This window comes from Saimiri boliviensis, chromosome 9 (assembly GCF_048565385.1).
Source record: "Saimiri boliviensis isolate mSaiBol1 chromosome 9, mSaiBol1.pri, whole genome shotgun sequence".
Classification (NCBI taxonomy): Eukaryota; Metazoa; Chordata; class Mammalia; order Primates; family Cebidae; genus Saimiri; species Saimiri boliviensis.
The window spans coordinates 51909503-51936488 of record NC_133457.1 but is presented as its reverse complement, the minus strand read 5'-3'; the positions used below and the strand labels follow the sequence as shown (position 1 = coordinate 51936488).

The window sequence follows — 26986 nt, the reverse complement described above, 5'->3', positions numbered from 1 at the left end:
GTGAGCCAAAGAGCTGTCCCTTTCCTGGCTCAGGACAAGTCCATGAAAGGAAGTGCGCTCCTCCTAGCCCAAGATCCGCCACCTGCATTCCAGGTAAGGCAGATAGGAAGGGCTTTCCTTCCCCACCCATGCCAGCTGGCTCAGAACTTGTGGGACCTGAATGCATATCCCCTTGCTCACCGGCCCTCGTCCACTCTGCCCCCTGCAGTGACCTACCATCAACTTGTTCTCTCTCAAACCACATCTAAAGTTGCAGGAAATGTTTTGGATTTTCCTTAATTATATTAAATGGGTCAGATTTTAGCTAATAAATGATCATATCTTTCTTGATTTTTATTTGCATTACAAATGTAGTACATGCTCATGTAGAAAGAAAGCCCCACTACTATACTTCTAGATATTTTATACCAGGCACTCCCAAACTACAACCCGCGGGCCGCATGCGACCCCCTGAGGCCATTTATCCGGCCCCCCAGCCGCACTTCAGGAAGGCGCACCTCTTTCATTGGTGGTCAGTGAGAGGAGCACAGTATGTGGCGGCCCTCCAGAGGTCTGAGGGACAGTGAACTGGCCCCCTGTGTAAAAAGTTTGGGGATGCCTGTTTTATACATTTATCTATCTATACATAAATATTTTTACATAAAGGAAATCATACCAAACATGTTATTTTATGACCTCCTTATTTACTAAACAGTGTATCTTTCACATCACCCAAAGTATACACATCTATCTTTTATAAATGGCTGCACTTTCTTTTTTCTTTTTCTTTTCTTTTTTTTTTTTTTTTTTTTTTTTTTTTTTTTTGAGACAGTTTCACTCTGTTGCCCAGGCTGGAGTACAGTGGCACAATCTCAGCTTACCACAACCTCTACCTCTCAGGTTCAAGCAATTCTCCAGCCTCAACCTCCCAAGTGGCTGGAATTACAGGTGCATGCTATCACACCCAGCTAATTTTTGGATTTTTAGTAAAGACAGGGTTTTGTCATGTTGGCCACGTTGGTCTCGAACTCCTGACCTCAGGTGATCTGCCTGCCTTAACCTCCCAGAGTGGTGGGATTACAGGCATGAGCCACCGCACTCAGCCAGGCTGCACATTATTTCATCATGTGGATGCACTATAATTTATTGAAAAAATATTCCCTATTGTTGAACATTTTGGTGTATCTAAAGTTCATTCCCTTTTATTGGCAATACTATTTGCTCCCAGCCACCTACCCCTCTTTGCCTAGTGAATTTCTGCTCGTCTTTCACATCTCAGCTCAATTTCCACTTTCTCAAAGAAGTTTTTTCTGAACTCCCCAGACTAGCCCAAACCACCCTATTATATGCTACAACAGCACCATGAGCCTCTCCCTTGTGCTTCTTATCACTGTTATAATTTCAGGTTTATAATTGTGATGTGATTAATCTTTCTCTCCCTATCATTCTACCAGCTCAATGAAAATGGGTAATAGGTTTTTATTCACCATTGTATCCTCTGCATCCAGGACAGGGCCTGGCTTAAAGAAAGTTATCAATAAATAAATAAAGGGAGAAAGGAAAGAAAAGAGGAAGGAAGGCAGAGAGGGAGGGAGGAGCAAAGGGATGAGTAAACGAGGAAATTAACAGTGGATTCTGAACTCCTCAACAGCTTCGGGAGGCAGATGGCTCAGAAAGAAAATAAATTGAATGAACGAGTAAAAATGAATTGTCTGTATGAATGTCCTATTTGCCTAAACGCTGGCTTAACCCGATCTATTTCCTCTGAGACTTCAATCTCTCAATTATCCCTCCCTTTTCTGAATCTTTCTCTTCTCTCCTAGTTTCTCATCACCGTTTATACACTCTAGCTCTGCCTTCCCCACTCTACCCCCAAAATTCCTTCAACTCCGTGCTCCTTTCCACCATAGTTTCTCCTTTCATGGAAAACTTACGGAAAGACACATCTTCTGTGCTTCTCTTCCCTTTCCAACATCCTATTCACTCCTCCACTCCCTATATTCTGGCTTTTTTCCTTATCACACTATTAAAATTATTCCCTGAAGAGTCGCTAAGGACCGACCCCCTTGTCATTCAATCCTCTGGACACCCCTCAGTCCTGCACCTGCTTGACCTCTACCAGAATTCAACACAGTCACACTCACTTCTCCTTCACACATTCTTTTATCTTGCCTTCCATGATCCCACATCCCCAGTCTCCTCCCAGCTCTCTGGTCAACGCTTCCCAGTCTCTTTGCTGATGCCTCTTGCTCTGCCTGTCCTCTAAGTGTTGGTACTGTTCCTAAAGGTTCTGTCCTTGAATTCACCATGCTACAGATTCCGTACTCTCTTCCTACGTGATGTCATTTCTCGAATAACCATCTGGCCTCTCTCAACATGTGTCATTCATATGTTGATGACTCAGAAACGTACACCTCCAAATCCCTAAATCTAACTATTTATGAGACACCTCTATATACACAGACCAAGATACCTCAAAGTCATCCCATACCGAACTGAACTCATCCCTCCCCTTTCTCCAACTTCCAAAGTGGTTTTCCTTCTGCCATTTTTAAAATTTCAATATAACCTACCACAGTCCCCTCAAATATCATGCCAGAAGTTAGACATCTTTCTTAACACTCTCTTCTCTCTTATTCTCCTCAACCACCAAAATTTATTGACCCTGCCAGCTCTGGGGCACGTAGTGCAGGCTGGTGCATTCAACACCATTCCAGTTACTTTCTAGCATTCCTTCCTGTACAAAGGTCATACATATCTCTTGCTTCTTTGTCACTGGAGGGATGTGTATGATTAAGGTTCTTCTAATTAGATGAACATGCGTGACACTTTTATCAGAACTGCATTAGGCAGAGCATGGGGCGTTCGTGTTGCTGGTATGGATAGTAGCAGGGACCATATGGTCCTGGATTTTCTAGTCACAGGGTAGCTTTTTGAGCATGACAAAAGGATTTCTCTACTGTCCCCTTTACAGTTTTTTCCAAAAGCTCAGACTAGAGTCCACTGCATGAGCCTTCCTCAATGTTCTATGAGCTACCTATCATCCTATAATAAATCTCTTCCTGACTGACTGTCCTGGAATGGATTCTGTTTCTTGCAGCTAAGAACCCTGACCAATACAACCTTGTGAGTATATCTCAAATCCATCTACTTCTCTCCATTGGCACTGAGACTCCTGGAGTCCAGGACACCATAAGTTCTTGCCTGGCCCATTCAAAGCCTCTGGCTTTGCTGCTGTTAGGCAGTTTCCCACTAGTCCATTCCATCCTCTGCATGCAACCAATGTTATCCTCTAAGATGAAGATATGATCATGTCCCTTTTCTGGCTAAACCCTTCTTTGGTTTGCCATTACCCTTGGGATAGAGTCTAAAATTCTTAACAGGCCCACAGGAGCCTCCCTGGCCTACAACGCCTCCATGTCCTGGCTTTTGCCCAACTCCCTCATCCCCCTCATCATTCACCCCACCTCAGTCTGCTGCAGCCACTCCAGCCTCCTTTAGCACCTGGCCTCATCACACATGCCTTTCATTCTCAGCCTTTGCACCTACTGCTCTCTGGTTCCTCTCCCATTTTCTGGCTCACTTCCCATCATCTTTCGGGTTTCCATTAGATATCACTTCATTCAAGAAGTTTCCACAACTACAAAGATTAAATAAATTATCTGGAGTACCACTCTCTACCTCACCTAATTCAGGTTTTTGATGATCTTTTTTAATTTTTTATTTTAATTTTTGTGGATACATAGTAGATATATATATAGATAGATAGATATATGCATTTGTAGGGTAAATGAGATGTCTTGACACAAGCATGCAATGTGTAGCAATTACATCATGTAAAATAAGGTATCTATCCCCTCAAGTATTTATCCTTTGTGTTACCAACAGTCCAAATGTGGTTACTTTAAAATGTACAATTATTATTGACTATAGTCACTCTTTTGTGCTATCAAATAGTAGGTATTATTCATTCTTCCTATTTTTTTTGTACCCATTAGCTATCCTCACCTCCCCACCCCAACCCTCCCACTACCCTTCCCAGGCTCTGGTAACCATCTTTCTGCTCTCTATCTCTGTGAGTTCAGTTATTTCAAATTTCAGATCCCACAAATCAATGAGAATATGTGATGTTTGTCTTTTTGTGCCTGGCTTATTTCACATAATAATGACCTCCAGTTCCACACATGTTGTTGCAAATAACAGGATCTCATTCTTTTTTGTGGCTGAATACTATTCCACTGTGTATATGTACCACACTTTCTTTATCCATTCATCTGTTGATGGACACTGAGATTGCTTCCAAATTTTGTCTATTATGAACAGTGCTGCAACAAAGATGGAAGTGCATACAACTCTTCAATATACTGATTTCCTTTCTCTGGGTATATACTCAGCAGTAGAATTGCTGGATTATATGATACCTCTACTTTCAGTTTTTTTGAGGAACCTCCAAACTGTTCTCCATGGTGGTTGTATTAACATACATTCCCACCAACAGTGTATGAGGGTTCCCTTTTCTCTACATCCTCACTAGCATTTGTTATTATCTATCTTTTGAATATAAGCCATTTTAACTGAGGTGAGATGCTATCTCATTGTGGTTTTGATTTGCATTTCTATAGTAATCAGTGATATTGACCTTTTCATATGCCTATTTGCCATATGTATGTCTTCTCTTGAGAAATGTCTATTGAAATCTTTTGCCCAGTTTTTGATTAGACTCTTAGATATTTTTTTTCCTGTAGAGTTGTTTGAACCCCTTATATATTCTGGCTATTAATTCCTTGTCAGATGAGTGGTTTGCAAATATTTTCTCCCATCCTGTGGGTTGACTCTTCACTTTGTTGATGTTTCCTTTGCTGTGCAGAAGCTTTTTAACTTGATGTGATCCCATTTGTTCATTTTTGCTTTGGTTGCCTGTGCTTGTGGGGTACTACTCAAGAAATTTTTGCCCAGACTAATGTCCTAGAGATTTTCCTAATGTTTTCCTGTAGTAGTTTCATTGTTTGAGGTATTAGATTGAAGTCCTTAATCCATTTTGATTTGATTTTTGTATATGGCAAGTGATAGGAGTCTAGTTCCTTTCTTCTGCATATGAATATCCAATTTTCCCAACACCATTTGTTGAAGAGATTGTCTTTTCCCAAGTGAATGTTTTGACGCCTTTGTTAAAAATGAGTTCACTGTAGGTGTGCGGATTTGTTTCTAGGTTCTTTATTCTGTTCCACTGGTCTGTGTGTCTGCTTTTGTGCCAGTACTATGCTGTTTGGTTACTATAGCTCTGTAGTATACTTTAAAGTAAGGTAATGTGAGTCCACCAGTTTTGTTCTTTTTGCTTAGGATAGTTTTTGCTATTCTGAGTCTTTGTGATTCCATATGAATTTTAAGATGGTTTTTTTCTATTTCTGTGAAGAAAGTCATTGGTGTTTGTTTGTTTGTTTGTTTGTTTGTTTGTTTGTTTGTTTGTAGTTGGAGTCTCACTCTGTTGTCCAGGCTGTATGTTCTTGGCTCACTGCAATCTCCACCTCCTGGATTCAAACGATTCTCCTGCCTTAGCCTCCCAAGTAGCTAGAATTACAGGTGCATGCCACCACACCTGGCTAATTTTTGTATTTTTAATAAAGATGGGGTTTCACCATGTTAACCAGGTTGGTCTTGAACTTCTGACCTCAAGTGACCCACCTGCCTTGGCCTCCCAAAGTGCTGGGATAATGGGCATGAGCCACCATGCCTGGCCTGTCATTGGTATTTTGATCGGGATTGCACTGAATCTGTAGATTGCTCTGGATAGTATGAACATTAACATTATCAATTCTTCCAATCTGTGAACATGGAATAGCTTTCTATTTTTTGGCATTCTCTTCAACTTCTTTCATCGGTGTTTTATAGTTTTTATTATAGAGATCTTTCAATTCTTTGAGTAAGTTAATTCCTAGGTATGTAATTTTATTTGTGGCTATTGTAAATAGGATTTTTTTTTTCTTTTTCTGCAGCCACCACCACTAGGACTGTACTGGGCCAGACAGGAAGCCAGCACATCACTGAGTTTCGCCCAAGGCCTGCTATGTTTCATCCACTCCCTAGCTATGACCTATGTTGACTCAAGACCCTGGGGCTTTACAATCAGCAGGTGGCAAAGCCAGCCAGGCTTGCACCACTTCAGGGTGGTGAGTTCCTCCAGGCCCAGGCATGTCCAGATGTGCTGTCTGGGAGCCAGTAACTAGAGCCAAAAACTTTAGAAGTCTACCTGGTGTTCTATTATACTGAAGCTGAGCTGGCACTCAAACCACAAGATGCAGTCCATCCCATTCTTCCCTTCCCTTTCCAAAGGCAGAGGAGCCTCACCCCATGGCCACTGCCACCACAGGCCCACAGGGGTACTGCCATACTATCATCAGCGTTCTCTTAAGTCCCAAGGGCTCTTCAGTCAGTTTGTGATGAATGTTTCCTGACCTGGGACTTGCCCTTCAGGGCAGTGGGCTCCCCTCTGGCCCAGGGCAGGTCGAGAAATGTCATCTAAGAGCCAAGTCCTGGAATTGGGGACCTGCTTTGTGCTCTACCCGCCTGTGGCCAAGCTGGCACTTAAGGTGCAAGACAAGATCCCCTTGCTTTCCCCTCCACTTTTCTCAAATGGAAGGAGTCTCACCCATAGCCACCACATCTGGGAATGTGCTGAGCTTTGCCTGAAGCCAGCAAGCCTCATGAGATCCACCCAAGGTCCTCAGTGTAGTACCTGGGGACTGCTGCTGGTTATACAGTGCCCGAAGTCTCTTCAGTTAGCAGGTGATGAATCCTGCCAGGGCTGGGTCCTTCCCTTAAAGACAGCAGGTTTCTTTCTGGCCCAACGTGTATCTAGAAATGTCCGAGGACTAAGGCCTGAAAACGGGATCTTGCAACTCTGACCAGTGCCCTAACCTGCTGTGGCTGAGCTGGTATCCAAGATGCAAGACAGCCCTCCCAAGCTTCCCTTTTCTCTCCTCAAGCAGAGAGGTAAAGTCTCTTTTGAAGCTGTGAGCTGCTCAGCCTGGATGAGGGGAAAGATGATGCCAGCACTCCCTTAGCTGCCCCAGCTGGTGCCTTAGGAGGACACACCCCTGCAACCCCAGTCCACTGGCTCTGGGTGCAGTTCAGCACCAGGACTCACCCAGGAATTGCGGTCCATGGGGCCTAGACTGCCTTTCCAGTTTATTCAGAGACCCGGAGTACGTTAGCCCATGGAGGCGAGGCTTGGGGGAACTCAAGTTTGGACCACAGGGATCAGCGATTCTCCTCTGCCTAGGGCTGGCTTAAATGCTCCCTCCATGGGTAGGTGTCAGCTGAGTTTGGTCCAGTTTTGTTTTCTGTTATCATAGGGCAGCACTGAGTTCAATGCCTCACAAATGCTGAGGTCTCCTCCCCTGGAGCCCAGAAACACTCTCCACACCACACCACCGCTGCTTGGGGATAGAGGAGGGGTGGCAGTGGTGATTCATTCAATGTCTCTTTCAGTGGTATAAAGTTAAAACCAGGGACTAGGGTGTTCACCTTCATTTTGGTTCTTGTGAGGATGATTTTGTGTGTAGATCGTTGTTAAATTGGTGTCCTTGTAGGGTTGGGAGATGATTGGTAGAGGCTCCTATTCTACCATCTTGCTCTGCACCCTCTAATAATTTGTCTGTTTCCTGCCTCTCAACTGTGAACTCCCTGAGGGCCAATACCATGTCTACATTTTTCTCCATTGAATCCCCACCACTATGCAAAATTATGACAATGCTTACTAATATTTTGAATAAGTGAATGTTTTAGTAAACATACTTGCATATAAATTGTACCTAATCTCTCAGTACCTCACTTTCTTTACCTGTAAAGTTGGGATAGTTAGAACTGCCATCTCATAGGGTTGTTACGAAGATTTAATCAAGCCTCTGAAGTTCTTAAATAATGCCTAGTACAATGTTAAGTATTCAATAAATGTCAGCAGTCACTATTTTTATTTCTTCACATTCAGATGCTCTGTGTGAATTTGTATTGTAGAAATTGAGGAAGGAGCTAGATGTGAGAGCTGGGTGTACCTGATACGTAACAGGTGTAGGTGCAGGGAAGCGGGATCTCAGAGGCAGAAGTGATGAGAAACCGCTCATCACCCACTCATCCCAAGCTGCTCAGGAAATTGCAGACATCTTGGGTGGAATTTTGGAGATCCATGAGCTACATAGAATGAATGATAGAACTATCTCATCTAGATCATAAGAGGCCGAGTGCTCTGGGTAACCACGTATGTACAGAGACATGCATAGCCATATTCAGGAGAACAACAAGCCTTTAGACACAGAGAAGTTTCATTGCAAACTGAAAAAAAAAATGTTTTCACTCCATTCACTTCTTCTTACCAAACAAATAAACATATTCTGCAGAGACACAACTCTGACTCAAGCATACACCAGAGAGAGAGAGAATTCCTTACACATCAGTACACTTGGATTATAAGTATACAAACATCTACGTTATGGTTGGCTGTAATAACACATTTTCCCCCAAAATAGCAAGCGGGTATGTACTTTACATTTGTGTAATTATACTGTGTTAGTTACAGTGGTGCCCAGAACAAAATGCAGCTTGTGCTGAAGGGGTATTACAAGCATATCTCACTAGTGAAATTAAAAACTGCTTACAACTTAAATGCTGGGTTTTTTTTTTTTACTTCTTCCCAATATTTCAAAAATCAAAGATTCTGATTTTTCAAAAAAGTAAACACTGGTAACAACCTAAACAAACAGTGAGAGAAAGGTTAAATAAACATGATACATCCACATAACATATTAAAATTTATGCTTGCAATGAGTTTTTAATAAAGCAAGAAAGAATTTTTGACAAATATGAAGTTAAATGAAAAAACATAATAAAATGTGTATGTGCAGTCTGGTTCCAAATATGTAAAACATACGTATTCAAGGAAAGAAGACAAGAGGTAAATAAAGACAAAATGTTAACAGGGGTATCTCTTACAGGAATCAGAGGTTTTTCTCTATGCTTTGTTGGCTTTCTTTTCCTTTTTTCTTAATTAGAATTTGCTTTTTTAGAACAGTTTTAGGTTCACAGCAAAACTGAGAGGAAGGTATATATATTTTCCATATACACCGTGCCCTTATATCCCATACATTAAAAACCTCCCCCGTTATCGACGTCCCCCACAGAGTGGTACATTTCTTGCAATTGATGAACCTTCATTGACACATCATTATCATCCACAGTTCATAGTTTACTTTAGGGTTTACTCTTGGTGTTGTGCACTCTGTGGGTCTGGACACATATATAATGACAAATGTGTGATGTATCCACCATTGTAGCATCGTACAGAGTGGTTTCCCTGCCCTAAAAACCCCCTGTGCCCCACCTATTCAGCCCTCCTTTGGATTTGTTTGTAAATTTTTTTATTCTTTCACTTTTATATTACTGTTTATATTATTTTGTGAAAATAAAAGAATAAACATTGTCACTTAAAGAAAACCTTTACGAAAGAAAATGTAGGTTGGAATCTTAATTTTCCCCATGACTCAGAAATTCTTTAAGTGTTTAGCTCCCCTGAATAAAAGCACCTAAAGGTGAACCTGCAGCTGATGTGTTGAACGTTGGGAGGTGGCAGGAGGGCGAGCAGGCCTACAGCTAGTCAAACAGAAACCAGGCCTCCCTACCTTGTTTGCTCTCTTGTCTCACTCTCCTTGTGATTCCTGAGAGCAGGAAACAAGAGTCTGCTGCTGATACTGAAAGTCGCCTTAGATAAAAGCATGTGGTGGGCAAATGAAAACATCTACGGCCATCAGCCCTACCACTTCCCACATGGGGGATTTCTTCCCATCTTAGTGTCATCACAAAGTTAATTTATTACATACATTAACTAAAGGTAATTTAATTTTATATTTAAAAAAAAAAAAACTCTTTGAGACAGGGTCTTGCTCTGTTGCCCTGGCTGGAGTGCAGTGGTGCCATATCATGGTTCATTGCAGCCTCAACCTCCTGGGTTCAAGCGATCCTCCCACCTCAGCCACCCAAGTAGCTAGAACTACAGGCACACACCACCATGCCCAGCTATTTCTGTCCTTTTGTAGAGACATGGTTTTACCATGTTGCCCAGGCTGGTCTCAAACTCCTGAGCTCAAGCAATTAGCTCACTTTGACCTCCCAAAGTGCTGGGATTGCAAGCGTGAGCTACTGCGCCCAGCCTAAAAAAATTATTTTTCATGTAACTTAGGAAGTCAGAAGGGAAACTCCTCCTCCATTCACACACTTAAACGCATTGGTTTAGGGAACACAGTCCCTCTACAGGACCTTCACTAGGAGTGTTTTTAAGCACCACTGCCTGAAATTCAGGGGTTTTCTGGGACCTAGGACTTTCAGTCACATAACCAGGTCCAGCCCGAGCAAACCAGGATGACTGGTCAGCCTAGTGCTGTTATCAAATGACTCAAAAAGGTAACACTGAGCCACAGTGCCCTGTGACCTATAAGCCTACCAGAATCAGTGCAAGTTTCTCCCTTGAAATTTACGGTTTTTCCGTGTTTCCAGCCTCACATAAGCCCTTCCCATCCTGTGCTCTGCAGCTGAGCACAATCTGTCAGTCATCACTGTATGACGATGGGGTGTATCTCATATGAACGGTAGGTAAATCACAAGCCAGCCTCATGCTGCTCACTTAGCTGGGTCCACATAAGCCGGGTCCACATAAGCCAGATCCATTCCAACCAGAGTTTCTAGCTCCCTTTCTGTCAGTAAGCCCCACCTCAGTGAGCACTCGCCAGATTTTTAAATCACCCTACTTACTCCCCCAGCCCCAAGCTATATTCTTTCTCTCTTCTCTTCTTTTTGCTTCATTTCAGCTCACTGAATTCTTTTTCCCTTGTTTCTCTTTGGTCCTAAGAAACTCGTGCCACTCTCTCTTTGAGCCCCATGTCTACTCCTGAGCCTCCTGGCGCTATTCCTTTCCCCAGAGCCATCAGCCCTCCTACTTGTCAATATCCCTGTCTCAATTTGTTCACACCTCATTTGGCCAACAATCTCCAAACAGGGAGTGTACACAGCCCAGGAAAATAATCCACAGGAAGATAATCTCGGAACTTCTATTTATGATCATTTTTGTATTATCCTCATTGAATTTTCATGTCAGGGCATGCTTTGTAATATATCTAATACATAAAATATATTAGCATATATACAGTCATGCGTCACTTAACAATGGGGATACATTCTAAGAAGTGAATCATTAAGCGACTTTGTTGTTGTGGGAATATCATAGACTGAACTTACACAAACCTGCATGGTATAACCTACTGCACACCTAGGCTATATGGTATAGCCTATGGCTCCTATGCTACAAACCTGTACAGTACATTACTGTAATAAATACTGTGATCAGGCCAGGCGCGGTGGCTCACGTCTGTAATCCCAGCACTTTGGGAGGCCAAGGCAGGCGGATCACAATGTCAGGAGTTCTAGACCAGCCTGACTAACATGGTGAAACTCTGTCTCTACTAAAAATACAAAAATTAGCTGGGCATGGTGGCACACACCTGTAGTCCCAGCTACTCAGGAGACTGAGACAAGAGAATCACTTGAACCCAGGAGGTGGAGGTTGTGGTGAGCTGAGATCACGCCACTGCACTCCAGCCTGGGTGACAGAGCAAGACTCCATCTCAAAAAAAAAAAAAAAAATACTGTAATCAATGTAACACAATGGTAAGTATTTATGTCTCTAAACATAAAGAGGTACAGTAAAAATATGGCATAAAAGATTTTTTTACTGCTACACCTGGATAGGGCATTCACCATGGATAGAGCGTACAGGACTGTAAGTTGCTCTGGGTGAGTTAGTGAATGAGTGGGGAGTGACTGTGAAGGCCTAGGACATTACTGTACACCACCAGAGACTTTACAAATACTGTACACTTAGGCTACACTAGATTTTTTTAAATTTATATATTATATACATACATCTTACCTGTTGAAGACTGTTCTTTATTCTGAGATTGTGGTTTTCTACCATTTCACAGGAAAATATTATTTATCTTATAAATGATTTGACATGGTCATTAGTTATTGTCCTTACTTAACAAAATAATGATTTGCCAGTTCTCTTTGAATCCTGAAATCTTTTATATAAAATGTACTCATTTATAAAATCCAAAAGTCTAGGAATTGCCAAATCACCAGCAAACAGAAATGTTTTGTTTGATGTGTTTTTAAGGTGGAGAGACAAGTTGATTCCCAGGGTAAAATGTAAATAATTCAGAAGAGGTTGCAGACGAAGCCTTCCAGATCATGCCTTAGCACATCTCTTTCTTACTGGCATATTTTAGAAATGTGAAGGCACCAGAGGACCTGGGGCAATGAGCATCCATGAGGAGAAAAGGTCTCAGAAAAAAACAGGTGAGGGTCAGGGAGCCTGAAGATCGTGTGTGGCGTCATCACAGCCTTGTCAAAGGCCGATGATTCTGTCTTAGAATTCTTGTCCTAGAAAGGTCTCCTGTATTTCAGGGTACACCTCAATATACGCATGTGCTGGCAACCAGGAAAACATGGTATTATAGACGGTGTTCATAGTTCTGCTGTATCTCGCTTTATGTCAATGGAAGCAGGGTTTGAGTTTGCCAACCAAAACTCTGCTTGGCAAACAAACAGATCAATTCATGTACAGCCTCAGAGACTATATACTGTTCAAATTCTTTCCAAGTATGCTTGAATTTATAAACTGCTTTTAGGTGTATTTTTTTTTATTGAAAATCCATACATTATTAGTCACTCAAACTGGGGCTCAAAAATATAGCCAGGACTAGGAAGCCAATGAATAATACTGGGAATATTTTGGTTAGCCATGCTTTCTGACGTTAGAATGGAATCTTGAGTCTGCAAATGGGGGAGGGTGCTTGAGCCATTTATACCTTCTGTCTACAGTCAGGGGAGTGATGCCTTGTTACTCCCACAGGCCAAACCAAATGGAAATGAGTCACTACTTCGCTGAATGCTATCCCTGGAACTCCCACATTAGGCTGAAACTCGGGGTTCAGTGGTCATTTTTCTGAGTCATATCTGACCCAGAAGCATGAGCTTATGACAAGAACATACTGAGTTTCTCCTCCAGAATCTGGGATGGGCATTTTTCCTGGAAAGAGCAGGTGGGCTCTCTCTTCTGGAAAATTGAATTTGTTTTTTCAGAGCCCACACTTAGTGCTGGAGACCTCTGAACATAGTGGTATTTACACTGTTGTTTTTCAAACCATTCCTATACTGTAGGTGAGAAATATTCCCTATGTGCCTGGGAATCAGAGGCCCAAATTGATAAAATGGTGCAAATAAAATCCCTCAACACCATTAGAGTTAGCACATATTAGAGTTAGCACGTGAACTTTTCTACATGTGATCAGAGTTACCGAGATTGCTTTGCTCCCGATTCCCAGATCTGACAAAAAAATATTTCTGCAAGTTTCTAAAGCATCCTTGAACACTGACAAACAAGACAAAGGTTTTTTAAAAATAAAAAAAAAAAAAAAGTGTTCTCTTGGCCCCCAGGCTAAGGTGTGCATCTGGAGGGTCATATGGGATCTTGACAGCCAGGGAGGCAGAGCTACAAGGACCCAGCCTCCCAGTCACTGACCGGGATGGTGAATCACAATTCCCTCTTCCCAGGATAGGCTCACAAGTGCCCCATTACTGGAAGTTTGAATGTGCTCACTGACTTCAGTCCTTTCCATGGCTGAGAACTTCACCAAGACAGGTTCCCTATTCCATGGGCTTGTCATGTAACAGATTTCTCCTAGGGCTTCTTCCCCTGTGCCTGAAAATCTAAATGAGATTGGATTGAGCCGACACATGGAGAAACCCTACCGCCCTTCCCAAGATTTCTCAGAATACCCAGGAATTTTATATTTTTATGGACACCTCTGATTCCAACTCCCTGCCCCTACTGAAGTTTGCCCTAATGACATAAGATGTCGGGCATCTTTTCATATGCTTATTTGCCATCTGTATATTTTCTTTGATAAGGTGTCAGTTAAGATATTTTACCCATTTTCTATTATTATTTGTAAGGTATGAAACATGATGTTTTCATATACATATACTTGGTGAAATGATTACTACAGTCAAGCAAATTTACACATCCATCTCTTCACACAGTTACATTTTTGTATGGTAAGAGCACCTGAAATCTACTTTCTTATTAAATTTCCATAATTTCTTTATTCATTCTTCCCTCAACAGATGCTTAGATTGTTTCTGTATCTTGGCCATTATAAACAGTGCTGCAATGAACATGAGTGCACAGATATTTCTTTGAGGTTCTAATTTCATTTCCTTTGTGTATATACCCAGAAGAGGGACTTCTGGATCTTATGGTAGCTCTATTATTAATTTTGGGGGAGAAACTACAGAATGACTTTCCAGAATGACCATGCCAATTTACATTCCCACCAACAGCATTCAAGAATTTATTTTTCTCCACGTCCTCATCAACACTTCCTATCTTTTGTCTTTTTGAAAATAGCCTTTCTAACAAATGTGAGGTGATATTTTATTATTGCTTTGATTTGAATCTCCCTGATAGTGATGTTGAGCACTTTTTCATATATTTGTTGTCAATTTGTATGTCTTCTTCGGGAAAATATCTATTCAGGTTCTTTGCCCATCTTTAATCAGGTTGTTTGTTTATTTGCTATTAAGTTGTTTGAGTTCCCTATATATCTTTTATGTTAACCCCTTATCAGCTATATACTCTGGAAATATTTCCCCTAGTCTCTAGATTGTCTTTTCATTGTGTTAATTGTTAGCATTGCTGTACAGAGGTTTTTAGCTTGAAGTAGTCCCACTTGGCTATTTTTCCTACTGTTGCCTGAGCTTTTGGTGTCATATTCAGAAACAAAACAAAACAAAAACAAACAAACAAACAAACAAACCATTATCAAGCCCAAAGTCAACAAGCTTTTTCCTTTAAGGAGTTTTATGGTTTCAGGTCTTATGTTTAAGTCTTTAATCCAATATGAATTGATTTTTATGTATGGTGGAAGGTAAGAGCCCAATTCCATTCTTTGTATGTGGATATCCAGTTATCCCAACACCATTTACTGTATTTATTTTCTGTGTATTTTTTATTTCCTCATTGAAAATTAGTTAACTGTATATTGCTTGGAATTATTTCTGTCCTCTATATTTTGTTCCACTGGTCTATGTGTCTGTTTTTATGTCAGTGCTATATTGTTTTGATTACTATAGTTTTGTAATATAATTTGAAATCAGGAAGTGTGATGCCTCCAACTGTGTTCTTTTTCCTCCAGATTGCTTTGGCTCTTCTGGGTCTTTTGTGGTTCCATACAAATTTTATAATGTTTTTCATTTCTGTGAAAAATGCCACTGGAGTTTGATAGGGGTTATGCTGAATCTGTATATCACTTTGAGTAGTACGGACATTTTAACAATATTAATTCTTTCAATCCATGAACAAGAGACATCTTTCCATTTATTTGTGTCTTCAATTTCTTTCATTGGTGTTTTATAGTTTTCAGGCTCCAGATCTCTCACCTCCATGGTTAAATTTATTCCTAAAAATTTTATTGTTAAGGCCGGGCGCGGTGGCTCAAGCCTGTAATCCCAGCACTTTCGGAGGCCGAGGCGGGTGGATCACGAGGTCGAGAGATCGAGACCATCCTGGTCAACATGGTGAAACCCCGTCTCTACTAAAAATACAAAAATTAGCTGGGCGTGGTGGCGCGTGCCTGTAATCCCAGCTACTCAGGAGGCTGAGGCAGGAGAATTGCCTGAACCCAGGAGGCGGAGGTTGCAGTGAGCCGAGATGGTGCCATTGCACTCTAGCCTGGGTAGCAAGAGCGAAACTCGGTCTCGAAAAAAAAAAAAAAAAATTTTATTGTTGTTTATTCTATTATAAATGATATTTTTTCTTGATTTCCTTTTTGGATAGATAATTGGTATAAAGACGCACAACTAATTTTTATGTTTCTTTTGTATCCTGCAACATTACTTAATTCATTCGTTAGTTTTAACAGGTTTTTTTTGTGGAATCTTAAAAAGTTTTTATAATATGGGATCACATCATCTGAAAACAGATCATTTTACCTTTTTCTTTCCAAATTGGATGTCTTTTGCTTCTTTTCCTTGTCTGATGGCTCATGCTAATTCTTTCATTTTAAAACCAGGGTTTTGTGTTTTTTTTTTTTTTTTTCAGTTTTAAGAGTTCTTAGTGTATTTTAGAAAAGAATCTTGTATCAGATGTCTTTTGCAAATATTTTCTCTCTGTTTATGGCTTGTCTTCTCAATGTTTTGAGTTAGTAATTATTTTTATTATCAGTCTTTAAAGATATAACTCTATCCTTCTGGCTTCAGTTGTTGTAATTGATATAATAGCTGTAATTTCTTTCAGGTTTTAATTTTAAAGGTTTTTCTCTTTGACTCTGTTATTTTTCAATACTACAATGCATCCAGGTGTGGATTTTTTTTTATTTGCCTTTCTTAGAACTTACTTAACAACATTAATATGGAATTTATGCTTTTCACTCATTCTTGAAAATCCTTAGCCATTAACTCATCAAATATTGTTTTTCATTCTATTTATTGTCTTCTTCTTGTACTCCTATTCGATGTATGTTGGAATTTCTTATTTATTCTTCCATTCTCTTACTACTGTTTCATGTTTTTTATCTCTTTATTTCTCTATCTACATTTTGCATATTTTTTCAGTTGTATTTTTTACTTTATGAATGCTACCTTCAGCTGTGTTTAATCTGTTAGTTATCTGTTTTTAGTTTTCTATTGCTGTCATAACAAATTTCCAGAAACTTAACAGCTTCAAACAACACCCATTTATTATCTCACAGTTTCTTTTTTATCTTTTTTTTTTTTTTTTTTTTTTTTTTTTGAGACGGAGTTTCGCTCTTGTTACCCAGACTGGAGTGCAATGGCGTGATCTCGGCTCACCGCAACCTCCGCCTCCTGGGTTCAGGAAATTCTCCTGCCTCAGCCTCCTGAGTAGCTGGGATTACAGGCACGCACCACCATGCCCAGCTAATTTTTTGTATTTTTAGTAGAGACGGGGTTTCACCATGTTGACCAGGATGGTCTCGATCTCTTGACCTTGTGATCCACCCGCCTCGGCCTCCCAAAGTGCTGGGATTACAGGCTTGAGCCACCGCGCCCGGCTATCTCACAGTTTCTATAAATCAGATGTCTAGCATGATGTTGATTTTTGTGTATGGTGTAAGATAAGGGACCAATTAGTTTGGGGATATTCTGTTTAAGGAATTGCTAAGCTTCAATTAAGGTATTTGCCATGCCTGTGGTTCTCATATGGGACTTGGGGGCTACTTCCAAATTCACTATTGGTTGGACGAATTCAGTTCTTTGCACTTGCAGGGCTGAAGTTCCTGCTTCCCTGTCATGTGATCTCTTTTCATCTTCAGGCTAACAATTGTGCCTCAAATCCTTCTCATTCTTGAGATCTCTCTAACTTAACATTCTGCTACATCTCTTTCTACCTTTTTCTGCTGCTTTTTAGGGTTTATATGATTACATTGGGCTTTTCTGGATAATCTAAAATAATCTCTTTATATTAAGATCACTTGGTTGGTAACTTAAATTACATCTGTAAAATCCTCTTTGCCATGTAATATATTACAGTCATAGTAGTAACACAAAGGCCAGAGATCACTGGGCAAGAGGGCAAAATTGTGCCTACCACACTATCTATTGAGGTTTTGTGTCATTATCTATATCCTAAATATCTAGAAATTCAAGTGGGGAAGTTGTCAAATCTTCCTGCTCTTTTTTTATGGTGACTTTTAATTATTTATGGTTTTAGTTCCTTCTTTTATGTCTTTATATTATCTGATTTGAGAAAGGGTTTCTCAAAAATATTTGTTAAGTCTTGTGATATTATTCATAACATGCCAGAGTCAGCTTGCAAGAGTTGATTCCATGCACCCTTTCCCAACTTTGCATTTAGTAACTTTACATTCACATTAGTAGCTTGAAATCAGCGATAGTGGGAGTATCTATGCTATGTGACTTTGCAAAGGCTACATATCAGTGTAATTCATCTTTTCTTTTTAGAGCTGGCTTACTAGTAGATCACTGGGCTTACCAGTACACCACTGTTTATAACAGAATTTGAATTTTGGGTTTTGAGCTCAAGTTTGACAGGACTTTAATAGTAAAAACCTTATGCAACCTGCATTGAGGGCTCTGCAGGTGCCTCTGCATATCATTCTAGATGTGTTATCAGCTTGGAATCACTTTTTAAAGCTACTTTCTTAGTGTAGGAGCTCCAGGCCATGATGTTCAGGGTACAAATTCAAACCCCAGTCATATTAAAGAAAGAGACTTTTGGTAATATACTCTCGGAAGATTTTTTTCTAATCTTTCACACATGGACCAACCCAGGAAAAGCCTAACAAGTTTCCTTGTTTTCTCTCTGAGCCAGTGAGCTGCTTTTTCTAGTTCATTTCTTCACTGTATAAATATTTTAATAGATTATTGAGGTAATCTAAGCCAATGGTTTTCAAATTATGTTTCCTGGAGCCCTGAGATTCTAATAAATGATCTTAGAAGCTGCTTCATGGAGCAAGAGAAAAGTTTCTCCATCCTATAATCCAGAGTAGCATGCCCTTCCTCTTGCCCTCCCGCTGCCACACAAGCATATACATGCACACGCACATGCACACACACATGAACACAAACACTCACTTTTAATCTAAACGATATATTTGTCTTCCTGACAATATCAAAGAAAGAGGTACCTCTTTTTTATAATTAGAAACTTTCTAAGATATTCCAAAACCTTAACTTTAGAAATGGAGAGGCTAGAACACAAAGATCTTAGCCAACAACATATAATATAGTTCTGTGACTTGGTGAAAAAAGTCGAGACTTGAGTCCAGGTTCAAAATAAGTAGGAATAATATTTGGACAAAGAAAAACTTTAAGCCTTTTTGTAACCAGAGACACTTTGTGTCAGTAGGCTGCAGTTTAATTTCTGATCAATGTGAAGAAACACAATGGGAGAGTGATCATCAATTGCTACAGCTTTCAATTATATTATCAGTCTGCCCTAGTAATATTTGCTAATATTTTCTGAGTACAGTGCTCCACATGTAATGCTCAACATTTCACATGTATTTTCACATTTAATCCACAAAACAATCCAGAGACATAAGCACTATTATTATCTCATTTTAGGAAGACACGGTGGCTCAAAAACGTTAAGTATTTAGCTGTTCCCCCTCCATAGCTAGTAAAGCTTGAACCCAAGCTGTGTAGTGAGGCTTGAACCCAAGCTGTGTAGCTCCAAAGCCCAGAGGCTTTCTTGCTACTTACCTCTGCTATCTTCCTTCCTGCTTGGTTTCTCCATTGATTAAGGCAGTCAGTGCCACAGAAGCTGCAAACAGTTTAACCGCATTAACTAGTCAGTTCCATCAAATAACTACAGCCGATTCTCATTAACCATGTGTACCATATTTTTGAATTGGCTAAAACTTATTTTAACTCCAGAATCAATACTCTGCACTGCTGTACAGTACTGTGCAAATTATGTCACTGCTGCAATCATAATGACGTGTGCCAAGGGTGAAAAATTTGCATTGCCCCTTTGCCCAAGTTGCATGTTCCCAGCTGAGGTTCAAAAAGGTGAATCTCTGCCTTCTTTTTTCAGCTCTTACTGTAAACAAGCATCCTCTTTGAAGTATGTTTACTGCCGTATTTTTCACATTTTTGTGCTTTTTGTTGATTTCACTGTTTAAAATGGCCCCCAAGCACAGTACAGAAGCACCGATTACTGTTTAGAAGCGCAAGGAGGCTGTGCTGTGCTGTGCCTTATGGAGTAAATATGTGTGTTAGATAAGCTTCATTCAGACATGAATTTCACTGCTGTTGGCTGTGAGTTCAATGCTAATGAGCCAACAATTTATATTAAAGCAGCTGTTTTTAAACAGAAATACACATAAAATAAGGTTATCAATTGATGATGAAAATGTTGAGACCAGAGGCTTGCAGGAGCCTGACCCTGTATTTCCCCTATGGGCAATGATTCAGCATTCGCTAATTCAGTGTTCTTTATGACTTTATAGTACATAACTACCATGATTAATGAGAATCAACTATACTTTATTATGCCTCATAACCAGTCTTGCCTCCGTTTTATAACTAAGGTGGCGGCATGTATCGCAGTCCCCAGGGCCACATGGATGAAGCCTTTGTATCTCCAAGTGTTTTGTGGCTTAGCTACTGGAAGCCCTGCCTGACCAATCTGCACTGCCTCCCAGGCAACAACCTCTGTACTTGCTTTACCCTCTCCAGAGGGGAGCCTGGTTAATCAGGAAAGAAACTCCCTCAAAAGGTAAACAGTGAGTTGAGTGTACATATGGCAGAAAACAAATGGCTCTTGGTACCATGTTGTGGGAATTATCTCACTTTGATAGATAATGGAGTAGGGCAAGCCCAGGTGGCACTAGTGAGTAACCGCCTCCATTACATGGCCCGTTCCTGACGTGTGCACCAGCCTCTCAGAGAAAACTCCATCCCTACGCTCAGCAGTCTCAGAACTGTGCTGTCTACTTGTCGTGTGGCTCTGTGTCAGCACTGTGCACCACCATGGCTGTGACTGCCTGCCAGGGCTTGGGGTTCGTGGTTTCACTGATTGGGATTGCGGGCATCATTGCTGCCACCTGCATGGACCAGTGGAGCACCCAAGACTTGTACAACAACCCCGTGACAGCTGTATTCAACTACCAGGGGCTGTGGCGCTCCTGTGTCCGAGAGAGCTCCGGCTTCACTGAGTGCCGGGGCTACTTCACCCTGCTGGGGCTGCCAGGTAAGGGCCAGGTGCCTGGCTGGCTGGAGAGCGAAATTGGAGGTGGAGAGGAAACTGCAGGCTCTGCCTGGGCACCACGACAGGGACTGCTGGAAAGGGAGTAACCGCGATTCATGTTTGACAGGGGGCAACAGCCACCAGCTCCAGGATAGAATGAGAGGACGGGAACCTGAGGGGAAGGAACTTTCTGGAGCTGTCTGAGCTCCTTGTCCCCTAACTGGATGGTGGCCAATTATCCCAAAGGAACATATTTTTTCATTAACTCCTATGCTAGCAATAGCATAGTCTCAATTACCCATAGAAACAGGACTCGGAAGCCTAGATTTCGGGCACTTTCTTCCTTCAGCCCCAGGATTTCCCTTCTCTGAGTTGGGGACTGCCTACCTCCTGAATAGAGTTCCGTCTTCAGGCATCTTTGTGCCTGGGCTCAGCCTCCAGGGACACCTAAGTAAGCAGCAGCAATAGAAATGGGGCAGAGGAAAAAGGCAGAGAAAAAGAATTAGGTGGCTGTGTTTCTCTGGGACGTCGATGGGCCCCGGCTCTGGGGCTCTAGGTTCCTGACCTCCAGAAAGTATTGGCGATAAGGAACCAGACTTAGGGTGGTCTCTGCACCGGGGCTTCTGCTGTGGTAAATGAGCACTGCCATGCAGGGAAAGGTGTTGCCGGCTGTTGTGCCCCTTCCACGGATTGGCATATTCACTATACAAGGATTGTGTTTGTTTGCTTAGTACATTGGTCATTTTAACTAGAAGAAAAATTCAAGTCACAAGAGTAGAGAATGTTTTCTTTCTTTTTTTTTTTTTTTTTTTTTTTTTTTGGTCTAGAATCACTGCTTGTTTTTATTATGAAAGAAAAATTTACAGAAAAGTTTTGTGTTCATAACTCTGTTGGTCATGTGAATCAAAGATTATAATATCAAAATTTAGGTAGCTAGAATCTACAATCAAGTTGTAATATACTTGGATTTTTACAAGATATTTATATTCTGAGAAGGTTAAAAACGTCTTTCACTCAGATGAGAGTAAGACAATGAACAAAATCGTCATTTTTATTTTTGCTTCTTTGTTCCTTCCATAAATACATATTGAAGTCTTGATAGAGGCTTTGATCTAAGGTGACCTAAGGTGACAATGTAAAGAGGATCAGAAATGGAAAATATGGGGCTTTCTCCCCCAGGAATTTGCCATTTAAATGCAGGGTCAAGACTTAGACACACAGAAGAGGTAACAAGAGGACTTGAATCATACAGTGATTTATTCTTTTTTTTTTTTTTTTTTTTTTTTTTTCCTGAGACGGAGTTTCGCTCTTGTTACCCAGGCTGGAGTGCAATGGCACCATCTCGGCTCACCGCAACCTCCGCCTCCCGGCTTCAGGCAATTCTCCTGCCTCAGCCTCCTGAGTAGCTGGGATTACAGGCACGCACCACCATGCCCAGCTAATTTTTGTATTTTTCGTAGAGACGGGGTTTCACCATGTTGACCAGGATGGTCTCGATCTCCTGACCTCGTGATCCACCTGCCTCGGCCTCCCAAAGTGCTGGGATTACAGGCTTGAGCCACCGCGCCTGGCCGATTTATTCTTTTATACATTCAACATTGATTTATGGAGAGCTTCCTATAACCTCAGGAATCTGTGGGCCTTCTATTCCCAAAAATATGAGTGCACCAGGCTGGGTATGACAGTATACCAAGTGAGGGGGACAGAGGGCCAGTGCTGCAGGAGAGAGGAGGGTGAAACTCCAAAACTCCATCCAGGTGGAAAAACCATAAGTGTCTTGTGAAAAGGAGTTAAGATTTGGAGACAGCAGCAATACAGAAAGGAAAAACAGCATGGGCAAAGCCAGGAGGCTGCCACCACCCAAGTCTTACTCAGGGGCAATGAGAGAATGACCTTGGCTGGAGAAGGTTAATGTGGGGTCTAATCCTGACTAATTGGAGGTCAGGAGTTCAAGACCAGCCTGACCAACATGGTGAAACCTTGTCTCTACTAAAAATATAAAAAAAAAAAAAAAACTGGCCTTGGTGGCACACGCCTGTAGTCCTGCTACTCGGGAGGCTGAGGCAAGAGAATTGCTTGAACCCAGGAGGTGGAGGTTGCAGTGGGCTGAGGCTGTACCACTGCACTCAGCCGGGAAGATAGAGTGAGACTCTGTCTCAAAAAAAAAAAAAAAAAAATTTAGATAAATTACCTATACATACTTTAATATTTGCCACTACCCTATGAAGTAAGTACTAGTGTTATCTCCATTTTATAGATGAGGAAACAGGCATAAAGAAATTAAAGAATTTGCCCAATGCCACTGTAGCAGTAAATAGCAAGATGAAGATTCAAACCATATGAACTTTCTTCAGAGCCTGAGTTCTTCTCCTTTACAAGAATTCTTATCAAAATACCACTAAGAGCTTCCCCATGGGAACTTGACAAAGTGTACATGTATAAGAAGAAGCAGATGAAAAACAAAAGTTTTTTTTTTTTTTTAAGAATAATAAAGTGATGGGCTAACACTGCCACATAGTCAACCAAATTTTAAGGTTTCGATAATTAAAAGTATGCTTTGGCATAAAGATGGACAAACATTAATGAAACAAAATCTAAAATCAGAAAGATATATATGTGAGTTTAATATAAGATAGAGAAGCTTTTACAAAGCAATGAAGAAAAAGGAACGTTATTTAGTTAATGCTGCAGAAGTTACTGACTAGTGTTTTTGGAAGGAAAAAGTAGTTACAGTATAACTAACAAATATACCAAAATAGATCCTAGATTAATTATTTTTAAATAACAAAATAATTATAGAATAACTATCTTTTTAATGGAAAATAATTCTCTAAGCATGGAAATAGTGGAGGAAAACACAAAGAAAAAGTAATTTTATTTGACTATATCAATCAACAAATATTTATTGAGCATACTTTATATACCAGGCACCAGGAAGAACATAAAACAAAATGCATTAATTTTCTACTAAATCATGAATGGAATTTAAAAGCAAATTATCAATGGGAAAAGATATTTTTAGTAATTACAACAACGTATTAAAATCCTTAACAAATTCATGTCTCAGATAAACTGATAGAAAAGGTGCTAAAATTCTAGCAAATCAATGAGGAAGGAATACAAACTGACAATTCAAGAAAAGAACTAAATGTTTCATACATATTTGTTGAGTTTTTTTTCTTTTCTATTTCTGATGATGAGTTTTTTAAATTATTATTATACTTTAAGTTCTGGGATACATGTGCAGAACGTACAGGTTTGTTATGTATACATGTGCCATGGTAGTTTACTGCACCCATCAACCCATCATCTACATTAGGTATTTCTCCTAATGCTGTCTCTCCCCTCGCTCACCACCCTCAGAGCCCCCAGTGTGTCATGTTCCCCTCCCTGTGCCCATATGTCCTCGTTATTCAACTCCCACTTATGATTGAAAACATGCAGTGTTTGGTTTTCTGTTCCTGTGTTAGTTTGCTGAGAATGATGGTTTCCAGCCTCATCCATGTTCCTACAAAGGACATGAACTCACTTTAAAAAAAAAAAAAAAAAAAGCCTCAAACTCAGTAATTAAAGAGATGCAAGTTAAAACAAGCAATCATATACATACATAACTTACCAAATTAACAATGTGGACTAGAATGTAAAGAGATAAGAACTTTCAAACACTGTTGTTAGGATAAAATTCATAGAAAGCAATATGGTTGTACGTAAAAAAATACATATATTTTTCAAAATTTCACAGTATTTGACAACTTAATTTCACTCCTAGGAATCTATCCTAAAAGAGTAATCAGAAATGCTGACAAAGAGTTACATGTAAGATGTTCATTATAACATTGCCATTTATTCAAAAAAAAGTGGGAGAAGATACAATCTAACTAAAATAGGTGAATAATAGCACTTCTATATAATGAAATACTAATGCACACATATTAAATGATGTTTATAAGAGCTTTGGTGAAATTAATACAGTTAAGTGAAAAGAGCAAAACATCAAGCTACATTATCCTTTAATTATGTAAAAAATACATGCAGAGAATTGGTAAGAAGGAAGTATACCAAACATTTTGTCTAGGGTTTAAAATTGTGAGCAATTTGTTCAATTCTCTCCAAATTTTCTATTATGAACACCAAAAGGTGAAATTAGAAATTAGGGATATATAATGTAATAATTTTGAAGAAAACATTAATAGATGTGTCAATTATTTTCCTCACTAGTATATTCATTTTACTTCTTCCTAATTCCTAGCTATAATATTTTCTGTTGCTATTTATGCCACCATTTTTGCCTAATTACCATAGACAGTGCTATAAAAAGCGGTGGAAATGTTTTATCCAATGTCAGTAAAATAATATAAGCTCCTGGAAACTTGCAACCTGATATGACACTGCCAGAGCCGTATTTAAACCTGAATGCATGGATGATTTCCCCTAGAAAGTCAGCAAAAAATGCAGCTCATTTTAAAGGTGATTAAACAAAGTTGTACCAACCCCATTATTGTTAAGCAGAATCAGACCCAGACTTATCTGGTAGAGATACATTGCTATGTTTCAATAAAGCCTGTTGCCATAAATTAGAAAGTCATATTTTCCTCTGCAGAACCCCATTAATTTTTTGGCAGATATGGCTAAAATCGTAGTCTGCTCAGAGCCCAGAAAACTTACCAGGAAGTGAAAAATCCTATCTTCCAGGTGTTTTAAAACACGTCAATATTTATTTCACACAGAAGAAGTGTGTAGACTTACAATTTCCCTCCTCTCATTCAGTATTCTGCCTAGGTAGAGATAGCCTTGGTTTATTCTTTAAAATTAACTTTTTCCACTTTCAAAAAGTGTCATTGTCACCATTTCAGCCAAGAAAGAAAGCTTAATTCATTACTACCTTAGTAACATTTTTTCCTGTTTTGAAACTCTGCATGAAAACATTTGCATAGGGAAACTGGGAAGGAACAGCCATAGATGAAAAACAGATAACTTTAATCAACTATTTTTTTATTTTTTCATCTTCAACCTGTTTTTGGTGGTATTATAACAAATGTATATGTATTGTGGGGGGAGGATTAGACAAATGTCATAAATTGAACATCTGAAAATCAAATCAATAGAGCTTTTTAAGAATAAAAAGATACCATTTGACCCAGCAATCCCATTACTGGGTATATATCCAAAGGAATATAACCCATTCTACTATAAAGACACATGCACATGTCTGTTTATTGCAGCACCATTTATAATAGCAAAGATATGGAACCAACCCAAATGCCCATCAATGATAGACTGGATAAAGAAAATGTGGAACATATACACCATGGAATACTAGGCAGTCATAAAAAGGAATGAGATCACATCTTTTGCAGGGACATGGATGACGCTGGAAGCCATCATTCTCAGCAAACTAACACAGGAACAGAAAACCATATACCACATGTTCTCACTCGTAAAAGGGAGTTGAACAATGAGAACACATGGACACAGGGAAGGGAACAACACACACAGGGGCCTGTTGGGGGTTGGGGAGGTGAAGGGAGAGAACATAGATGACAGGTCAATAGGTACAGCAAACAACCATGGCACATGTATACCTATGTAACAAACCTGCATGTTCTGCACATGTATCCCAGAACTTAAAGTAAAACAATTTTTTTAATGAAATAAATTTTTAAAATAAGAATTAAAATGTTCAAATCATGTAGGGGTCACCAAAAAAAAAAAAAAAAAAGCCTGCCTGATGGTTAAAATAAAAGTAAGATAGACTCTGTCCACAAAAGCAATGGCAGAATCATTCCTGAATTATTCCAACATCTTTCAACCTAATTGGTGAATCGATGCCAACCAGCAGAAACTAGTGTCACTTCTGGTTGTCTCATTCCCTCCTTCTAGAAGTGGCCTTCTAACTCAACTCAAGGGATACACAGCCACCAACACTACAACACTGTAAATCATGTAACTGTTGCTTAGCCTCTTATTTTAGGCTTTCTGGTTCATGATCCACTCTCTAGAAACACTGATCACAGAACCTAAAGTAAGGTGTGCAGTGAAGGGGAGTGCTGCCCCCACTGAAGTTAGGAGTAGTTCTTCCCTATTTGCGTTCTGTGTTTGCTGGGAATAACGCTGTGGGAGTGGTGGCTGGGTGCACCCAAGATAACAAAATGTTCAGACACAGAGGCTTGT

The 26986-nt window shown here is 40.1% G+C and overlaps 1 long non-coding RNA gene across 1 annotated transcript in view; it reads right to left on the bottom strand.

Annotated features, from left to right (window-relative positions):
- Positions 1–26986, bottom strand: part of LOC141585644 (uncharacterized) — a 59404-nt gene that overhangs the window by 15517 nt on the left and 16901 nt on the right. The window contains exons 2-3 of the long non-coding RNA XR_012519238.1: positions 21203–21262; positions 19327–19387 (exon numbers count right to left, since the gene is read on the bottom strand). This is a non-coding gene — a long non-coding RNA (uncharacterized LOC141585644). The remainder of the gene's footprint in view (positions 1–19326; positions 19388–21202; positions 21263–26986) is intronic.